At 42.5% G+C, this 10,173-nt stretch overlaps 1 pseudogene across 1 annotated transcript; it reads right to left on the bottom strand.

Annotated features, from left to right (window-relative positions):
* Positions 1-7,618: 7,618 nt before the first annotated feature.
* On the bottom strand, positions 7,619-8,928 carry LOC111948789 (uncharacterized; annotated as a pseudogene). The gene has a single exon (XR_013647882.1). The product of XR_013647882.1 is annotated as an uncharacterized LOC111948789 (transcript).
* Between the last annotated feature and the right edge of the window lie 1,245 nt (positions 8,929-10,173).

The following is a 10,173-nucleotide window of genomic DNA, read 5'->3' as shown; positions in this document are numbered from 1 at the left end:
CTGACCACTTGCTAAAAAAGCTAAAAGCACTTCTGGGTTTCTACTACAGAAATAAATCTTGTCTAAGCCCAGGTGTGAGGAAAACACTTGTTCAGAGCACTTTCCTCCCAATTTTGGATTATGGGGACAATCTGTATATGAATGCTGCCTCGTCAACTCTCCGTAGTCTGGACACAGTTTATCACAGTGCCCTGCGTTTTATCACAAACTCTGCATACAGAACCCACCATTGTGTACTGTACTCTCTGCTCTCTTGGTCTTCACTCAAAGTCAGGCAACAGAAACACTGGCTAATATTCACCTACAAGGCCATTCTCAGCAAACTACCTCAATATCTGTGCCGTCTTCTTTCTCCTGTTAACAATATATATAACTCTCGTTCCTCGCTCAAATTGCTTCTTTGTGTCCCTAGATTCCTCAGTGAATTAGGAAAAACAGCCTTTTCCATTGCTGCTCCGCTTTCCTGGAATAATATTTAAAACTCTCTGCATTTAAGTGACCTTATTCCCTTGAATTGTTTTAAAGCAAAACGTTCTGCGCTCTTAAAAGAAACATGCACATGTCACCCTTGACCTATCTATACCACTTTTAATTAACCTATTAGTCATTGTCCTACTGTTCATTTCAATTTTTATTGCATTTGTATTTTGTAATGTCTTTTTATTTCAGTTGTTTTAACTGTATTTTATTTTGTATTGATGCCCTTTGGCCCAGGTCTCCCTTGAAAAAGAGATGTAATCTCAATGGAATTTCCTGGTAAAATAAAATAAAATAAAAATAAAACAGGTGGTTAAAGCTGGTTTTGATCATCTTAGAAATCAAGCTAGGATCCACCCACTACTCTCTCTTGGTAATATGGAGATGCTAATGCATGCTTTTATTATCAGTAAAATTGATTACTGTAACGCCCTGCTTGCTGGTCTTCTGAAAACTAACATTAAGAACCTTCAGCTCCTCCAGAAAAATCCCTGCATTGGCTCCCCATATGCTTCAGGATTGATTTTAAGATACTTTTAACAGTTTTTAAATGTCTTAACGGTCAGACCTTTTAGTAAAATATGAACCCTTGTTGAACCTGAGATCCTCTGGCACTTAACCATTCAACCGGTAAAAACCAAAACCTACGGAGAGGCATCTTTTCAGTACCATGGCCCCCGTTTGTTGAACAGTCTGCCTGAGGACCTGAGAGCCGCAGAGAGCATTAATGCTTTTAAGAAAATGCTTAAAACCCATCTGTTTAACCTGGCCTTCAGCTCATTTTACTACTTTTATTCTATTATTCATTGATTTAATTATAATTTTGTATTGATTTATCCATTTTACCTTGTTTTATAAATTTGAGGTTATCAATGATTTATTTTAATTGACCTTGTTTCAATGTTTATTTGTTCATTGCTTTTATCAGTATGTCTACTCTTTATTTCTCTTTCATTTTTGTTTAGGGTGCTTCTTCAGTTGTGTCCTCTCCCTCTGGATCGGCTGCTGTTCAGCCGCTGCAGCTCTAGATGGGGACCTGCATCCCCACTTAGCTGTGGTGGAGCGGTCCCCGCCTGTGATGCTGCGTTTGGCTGGCTATGCAGCTGTTCACAGAGAGGGAGGTTCTAAATATTTTTAGCTTTTCCAATAACAAACATTCTGTTTTCGTGCTCAGCCTATTTTCTCATTGTCTTCCCCATCAGTTAGGGGGTGGGAGGTGTGAGAAGTGGAAGGATGTGTGTAGGTACGGGGAGGGGGTTCTTTTAATTTCATGCCTTTTTTTATTATTTATTTTGGTTTTTGTAAAGCACTTTGTCTTATTCTTTCATAGGTATAGTTCTACAAAATAACAATATGATTTGATTTGAAGACATCAGACTCGCTGAATCCTTACCAGTCTTTGAATCTCTTTTAAAAACATACCTCCATAGGCGTGCTTTTAATGATTTTACTGGTTCTTAAATTTAAACTTATATTATTGATTTTAGTGATTTGACTGATTTTAACCACTATCACTGTTTTGTGTGTGTGCTGTGTTTCATTTTGTCGTACTGTATGCTGCTTTTAATCCTGCTCTTTTGTCTTGTGTTAATTGTTCAGCACTTTGTAATAATGATTTCGAAAAGTGCTATATAAATAAAGTTTAATAATTATGGATTAGATTTATCTGCACTTTTCCAGACGCTCAAAGCGCTTACGGTGTGTCCATTATTCATTCACTCCTCATTCATACTTGGTGATGGTTACCTACTGTTGTAGCCACAGCTCTCCTGGGGCAGACTGACAGAGGCGTGGCTGCAAGTTTGCGCCTACGGCCCCTCTGACCATCACCGGGATCATTCATGCACATTCACACGCCAGTGGAGCCACACTGGAGGCAAGGAGGGTGAGTATCTTCCCCAAGGACAGAGCGACAAAGGGGCCGCTTGGTCACCAAAGTGACCTTCCATCATTGGACAACCTGCTCAACTGCCTGAACCCCTGCTGCCCATTATTATAGCGTTTATTATTATTGTTTATTATAATAACAATTTAACCAACAATAGTAAAAATAGCAACAACAGCAATAATAATACTGATATAATAATATTAATTGAACATAGATTGGATATTAATTTATTGATTGATTTGAAAATAAAACAAAAATAAATAAATAAATACAATCAAAAGTAAAAGAAGAAAAAAGAATGGAAATGGACACGTGTGTATGCATGTACAATAACCTACATACAGGCATACAGTTGTCAACATGGAACAGTAAAGTACATAATAATAAAACATACAATATTAATAAAAGAAAAAACAGCACTAGTGATAATGATAATAAAATAAATATATAAATAAATATATAAAACATCTTTATATATTAGAGGTAGAGGTTAAGCTTACTGCAGCCTTCCCTTTAAAAATAAAATGAAACATAAAGAAATAAATACGACTATCTCACACCTAGGTGTTGTATGGGTTTGTGCGTCTGGGCCTGTCCTTGGACCGACCCCCACTTGGAACTGGGAGATGCATTTGATCAGAGGCATGCCTTTGATTTTATTTATTTATTTAATTTTCAAAAGGACATTTCATCGATCAAGTCCTCCATTGTATTTGGGGACTTTCTTTGAATAGCGGCTTGTATTTGAATCTGGTCCTGCCTTTGATAGGGTTGTTGTCTTTGAATGCTAGTCCAACTTTGACTATGTTCCTGTCTTTGGACAGAGGCCTGTGTTTGGACGAAGGCCTGTTCTGGAACAGGGTGCTGTTTTTGGACAGGTTCATTTCTTTAAGCTGAGGCTTCTATTTGCATTGGGGCAGGAATTTGGCTAGGCGGTTCTCTTTGGATCAGACGTCGTTTAGGAATCAGAACCTTTCTTTGGATGGGGGCTTGGTTTAGGTTGGAGGAATGTCTTAGAACGCTTGTCGAACTTTGACTATGTTCCTGTCTTTGGACAGAGGCCTGTGTTTGGACGAAGACCTGCTCTGGAACAGGATGGTGTAATTGGACAGGTTCATTTCTTTGAGCTGAGGCTTCTATTTGCATTGAGGCAGGAATTTGGCTAGGCTGTTCTCTTTGGTTCAGGCGTCGGTTAGGAATCAGAACCTTTCTTTGGATAGAGGCTTGGTTTAGGTTGGAGACATTTCTTTGAATGGTAGTCCGACTTTGACTATGTTCCTGTCTTTGGACAGAGGCCTGTGTTTGGACAAAGACCTGTTCTGGAACAGGGTGCTGTTTTTGGACAGGTTCATTTCTTTGGGGTGAGGCTTCTATTTGCACTGGGGCAGAGATTTGGCTAGGCGGTTCTCTTTGGTTCAGGCGTCGGTTAGGAATGAGAACCTTTCTTTGGATGGGGGCTTGGTTTAGGTTGGAGGCATGTCTTTGAACCTGTATTTGGGTAGGGTCCTGTCTTTTAATACAGTCCTTTCTTTGAAATGGGGCCTGTCGTTGACTCTGGTCGTTGCTTTGATAGGTGTTGTGTCTTTGAATGTAAAAGTTTCTTTGAAAGGTACTCTGTCTTTGAGTTTGTTGATGCCCCTGGATAAATGCCTGTTTTTGAACATGAGTATGTGTTTGGTAAGAGATCTGCAATTGGACAGGGTGGGGACTGTGGGCTGAAGCTTGTTTTTGCATTGTCCTGTGTTTTTCCTCTGTGGCCTGTCTTTGGATCTGCCAATGTCTTTTAATAGGGACCTGTCTTTCAATCTGGTAATTCCTGTGATAGGTGTTGTATCTTTGATTGTGGTCCCTCCTTTGATAGGTGTTGTATCTTTGATTGTGGTCCCTCCTTTGATAGGTGTTGCATCTTTGATTGTGGTCCCTCCTTTGATAGGTGTTGCATCTTTGGTTGTATGGCTGCCTTTGATAGGTGTTGTATCTTTGATTGGGGTCCCTCCTTTGATAGGTCTTGTATCTTTGATTGGGGTCCCTTCTTTGATAGGTGTTGTATCTTTGGTTGTATGGCTGCCTTTGATAGGTGTTGTATCTTTGGTTGTGGTACTTCCTTTGATAGGTGTTGTATCTTTGATTGTGTGCCTGGCTTTGGATAAACACCTGTTTTTGAACAGGGCCTTTTGTATGCACTGAAGATTGGATTTTGCCTTGTATCTTATTTTTAACCGGGTCACCTATTTTTAGAAGGGCCATTCTATCACACAAATCATCCATAATAGAAGGGGGACTCATTCTAGGTCTAGCTGCTGAGGTATCAGCCACAGGTGAATTCCAGACAGTTTTAGAAGAACTGATTTGGTCACGAATATTTGCTCTGTAGCTTCGTCTCAACATTTCACTTGTTCTTTCTTCTTTTGTGTACACGGGTTCACTGATTCCTCGGAAACGAGCAAGTAATTGATCCTTGCTAAATTTACGCTGAACCCACTGTTTGGAAGAATTCTTGTCATTGATTGAATCTATGTTTCCAAAACTGAAGGAGAACACATTCTGGGTGTCCACTTGGTTCTTGGATGTTGCCGTTCCTTGGTTTGAAATCACAGCTGGGTCAATTCTTCGGAAGTGAGCCAGCAGCTGAAATCTGCAATCTTTGCGGTGAGCCCAAAGTTCAAAGGATCTCTTTGAATGGATAAAAGAGCAATACTTAAAATGGAAGGAAAAAGCTTTGGCGCCTGAAATCTTGGTCAAAGTTAATTCAGGCATGAATACTTTAGGGTTATTCATCTTTTTGCTTTGATAACTCAGAAAGAACTCAAACAAATTCACTGTGCGAAACGTGGGTCTCTACTGGTTAAAGGTTCACTTAACTGCTAAGTTAGGATTATTTTTCCTGACTTTCAAAGATCTATAAAGGGAAAAATCTGATTTGGTAATATGAGCAAAAATTACATCACTGATGACATCATAGTGTTAGATTATTATGTCAGATGATGATATCAGATGACATGACTAATGATGACATCACTGATCATGACGTAATAAAGACATCAAACAAACAAAAAGACATTTAAATATATATAGATATATTGAACATAGATTGGATATTAGTTCATTAATTAAATGAAAATAAAACAAAAATAAATAAAAACAATCAAAAATTAAAAGAATAAATTAGAATGGAAATGGACACACGCATATGCATAAAAAATAGCCTACATATCCAAAGAAATTCCTTTAGACATGAACAATTTCTGTAACTAGATACAAAACACTGAAAAAGTTTTTATTCTATGACTGTAACAGCACTAAATAATGATGATAGCTGCTCCTATTTGAAGAAGAAGGGAGAAGTGTGTGTGATGGTGGGTTAAATGGTGTTTTTGGTTCTTTCTATATTGTTACATTTTTAATGGATTATTGTTTATTGAGTCACTATTTAGTTTACAGCTTATTGCTTTTAATATCAATTTGGCTGAACAAAAATTTGGATTTCAGCTGAACATTTGGAGATTTTTAACAACAATAAAGAAATCTATTCTATCCCACCACTAATTGATATCCAACAAAAATGTCATTTACAATAAAAACTATTTTCTATTTTTACATATAATTTAGGCACTGTATTCTTTTTAAATCTTCCTAACACAAAGTTTATATCATACAGCTGTGAGGATGGAGAGAAAGACGAGAAAAGAGAAAAAGAATCAGGACAGATGGAGGAAAGAAACAGGCTGGTCTTATGGTGGAATTTCAGGGCAAAGCCAGTTAATACCACGTTTTGAAATAGTATTCTTCATTCAGAGGTGGTTTTACCCTGAATTACTCCCTGTCCCATCACTTTTTAAAATGGCAACTGTTGAACCCATCCTGAATAAACCTAGTTCAGATCCCAAATTATTCATTAATCTCCGTCCAATCTCTAACCTTCCCTTCTTTCATAAATGCTTGAGAAAATAGTTGCCTCCCAACTCAATGATTATTCAGAACATAATAATCTTCTTGAACCTTTGCAGTCTGGTTTCCGCCCCTCTCACAGCACTGAAACGTTAGGTTAAGAACTTGACCCCGGTTCTCTGAAACATGAGTGAGGTATCTCACTATGGGACACGCCCCCTGCGCTGTCCCCCAGAAGTTCTTTTACATTACGCCAGTCTTGACTGGCAGACAGAAGGTGACGTCTGCTCTCAGGAGGCGGGACTTTATCCTGGTATAAGAGCCTGACGCCATCTTTTCTCCTCATTCTAAGTAAGCGCACCCCTTTCGCTCCAGGCAAGGAGGGGGATCTGGTGAGATACCTCACTCATGGGTTAAGTTCTTAACCTAACGTTCTCTTGCAACATTCGTTTCGGTATCTCACTCTGGGATGTAGAGACTCCCGTTTTGCCAGATAAGCTTACCCCGAAGACCAACAGAGAGCAGGTGTAGGTGTGGACCCCACACCTAGCACTGCGTGAGGCACCCCTGGTCTAGTGACATCCAATCTATGAAATCTGATGAAGGTGTGAGGTGTAGCCCAACTGGCAGCCGTGCACACGTCATCCAGAGAAATGCCATGAAAAACTGCCCATGATGATGCCATGAAACGAGTGGAATGAGCGCGCAGGCCCGCCGGGGGTGTTAACCCCTTGCTTTTATAAGCCATGGTTATAGCGCCTACAACCCAGTGTGACAGGCGTTGTTTGGTTATGGGCTTACCTGTGTGAGGAGAAGCCCACGACACAAACAGCTGCTCAGATTTTCTGAAGCCAGCAGTCCTCTCCACATACATGCGCAGCGCCCGCACAGGACACAGTGTGTGAAGCCTCCTGAATCCTCCGTCGAGGAAAAAGGAGGCGGGTTAAATGCCAAAAACTCAATGGGGTGGTAAGGTATGGCAGGGTTGAAAACTTTGGGCGTAAATGCCTGATTCAGTTTCAACAAAACCTTAGAATCCCCTCTGGAGAACTGCAAACAGGACGGGTGAACTGTCAACGCATGGATTTCGCTTACTCGTTTAGCAGAAGCTAGTGCAATAAGCAGAGCTGTTTTAAAAGAGAGCGCTTTGAGGTTCACCTGTCTCAGTGGCTCAAACGGTGCGCACGACAGTGCGTCTAGCACCACCGGTAAATCCCAAGGAGCAACAAGGCTTTTCGACACCGGTCGGAGCCGACGTGGACCCCTCATAAACTGACAAATAAGCGGATGCTGGCCCACTGTTTTGTCATTAAGACCTATGTGACAGGCGGATATGGCCACCAGACACACTTCAATGGTGGAAAAGGACAAACCTTTTTCAATCAGTTCCTAAAGGAACGATAGAATGACTGGGACGGGGCTCTGGAAAGGCACTACGGCCATTTTGCGCACCATGCCTCAAAAACACCCCATTTGGCGCTGTAGGCGGAGCGAGTAGACCGCGCCCTGGTACTCTGGATCGTGTCCACGACATTCTGTGGGAGTCCCGCTGCCATGAGATTTAGCCTCTCACGGGCCAGGCCCACAGAGCCAGGCGTTCCGGATGAAGGGGAAAAATTTCCCCGCGGGCCTGCGACAGGAGGTCCCTGCGTAAAGGCAGAGGCCACGGTTGGTTGTGCAGCATCTGAAAGATGTCCGCTAGCCAGTGTTTCCCGGGCCACCAAGGGGCTAAGAGGATGAGAGACTGTTTCCCCTCTCCAACACTGGTGAGGGTAGGGGCAATCAACTCCAACGGTGGGAACGCATACAGAAGTCCACCCCCAGGGGGGCGCTCTGGTCCGTCGGACAGTAGAACATCTGACACTGAGCGTTTTCCGCTGATGCAAAAAGATCGACCTCTGCTTGACCGTAAATGCTCCACATCTGGGCTACCACCTGGTTGTGGAGCTTCCATTCCCTGTAACGTGGGTTTCCTCTGGAGAGCAGGTCGGCTCCCCGGTTCATTATCCCCGGTACATGGATGGCCCGCAGCGACAGAAGTCGGGAGCTGCTCCACATAATCAGTCTGTGTGCTAGCGTGTGCAACTGCAATGAGCGCAGCCCTCCTTGTCTGTTGATATAAGCCACCACTGTGGTATTGTCGGTCCTGACTAAAACATGGCGCCCTTTCAGGAAGGCTAAGAAATGTTTCAGTGCAAGAGACACCGCCAAGAGTTCCAAGCAGTTTATGTGAACTGATTGCATGTGAGAGCCCCACAGACCGTTCACCATCCTGCCCTCGTGAGTGGCTCCCCAGCCTGTCAGGGAGGCGTCTGTGGTGATCACCTGTCTTGTTTGCACGGTTCCCATGACAACCCCCGTGGTAAGGAAAGAGACATCCCTGCACTTGTGTAGGGCGAGAATGCACGTCACCGAAGCAAGCACCCGCTGGTGACCATGGTGGGTGGGGCTCATGGTTGCGACGGCGGCCTCCTTGCATTTCACAAACCCCCGCGGACTCAGTGAGAGTCCGAAAGGGAGCACTAAAAATCTGTAAATCTTCCCTCGAAAGGAAAATCTGAGATACTTTCTGTGAGGGGGGTATATAGGGACGTAAAAATATACGTCTTTCAAATCTAAGCATACCCCGTTTTGGGACCAGGAAGTATCTGGAGTAGAAACCACTGTGCGCCTGCTCCGGTGGCACTAGCTGAATGGCTCTTTTGTTTTGCAGTGTTTTGATCTCTTCCTGCAAAATGCGTGCGTTTTGCCCCCTGGCCTGCAACTGCAGTATACCATTGAAAAGGGAAGGGGGGGTTGCAAACTGGAGCCTGTAACCTTTGGTGACAGTCCTTATGACCCAGTCTGGCGACCCGCAGTGTCGCCATTGCTGTGTTTTGTCCGAGAGCGGGCAGAGCAGCTTCCGCGTTGAGACACTGGTGGGCGGGGATAACGCAAGGGCTCCCTCCTGTGGCCTCATGTGCAGCCGTGCCGCACCCACTCGGCTTTTTTGTTTTGTTTTATTGTCAGTAAAATTGATTACTGTAACGCCCTGCTTGCTGGTCTTCTGAAAACTAACATTAAGAACCTTCAGCTCCTCCAGAAAAATCCCTGCATTGGCTCCCCATATGCTTCAGGATTGATTTTAAGATATTTCTAACAGTTTTTAAATGTCTTAACGGTCAGACCTTTTAGTAAAATATGAACCCTCGTGGAACCTGAGATCCTCTGGCACTTAACCATTCAACCGGTAAAAACCAAAACCTACGGAGAGGCTGCCCTTCAGCACTATGGCCCCCGTTTGTTGAACAGTCTGCCTGAGGACCTGAGAGCCGCAGAGAGCATTAATGCTTTTAAGAAAATGCTTAAAACCCATCTGTTTAACCTGGCCTTCAGCTCATTTTACTACTTTTATTCTATTATTCATTGATTTAATTATAATTTTGTATTGATTTATCCATTTTACCTTGTTTTATGAATTTGAGGTTATCAATGATTTATTTTAATTGACCTTGTTTCAATGTTTATTTGTTCATTGCTTTTATCAGTATGTCTACTCTTTATTTCTCTTTCATTTTTGTTTAGGGTGCTTCTTCAGTTGTGTCCTCTCCCTCTGGATCGGCTGCTGTTCAGCCGCTGCAGCTCTAGATGGGGACCTGCATCCCCACTTAGCTGTGGTGGAGCGGTCCCCGCCTGTGATGCTGCGTTTGGCTGGCTATGCAGCTGTTCACAGAGAGGGAGGTTCTAAATATTTTTAGCGTTTCCAATAACAAACATTCTGTTTTCGTGCTCAGCCTATTTTCTCATTGTCTTCCCCATCAGTTAGGGGGTGGGAGGTGTGAGAAGTGGAAGGATGTGTGTAGGTACGGGGAGGGGGTTCTTTTAATTTCATGCCTTTTTTTTATTATTTATTTTGGTTTTTGTAAAGCACTTTGTCGTAT

This window comes from Oryzias latipes, chromosome 15 (genome assembly GCF_053564925.1).
Source record: "Oryzias latipes strain Hd-rR chromosome 15, Olatipes_Hd-rR_3.1".
Lineage (NCBI taxonomy): Eukaryota > Metazoa > Chordata > Actinopteri > Beloniformes > Adrianichthyidae > Oryzias > Oryzias latipes.
The sequence above is the reverse complement of the archived record's forward strand: the minus strand, read 5'-3'. Positions and strand labels throughout refer to the sequence as shown.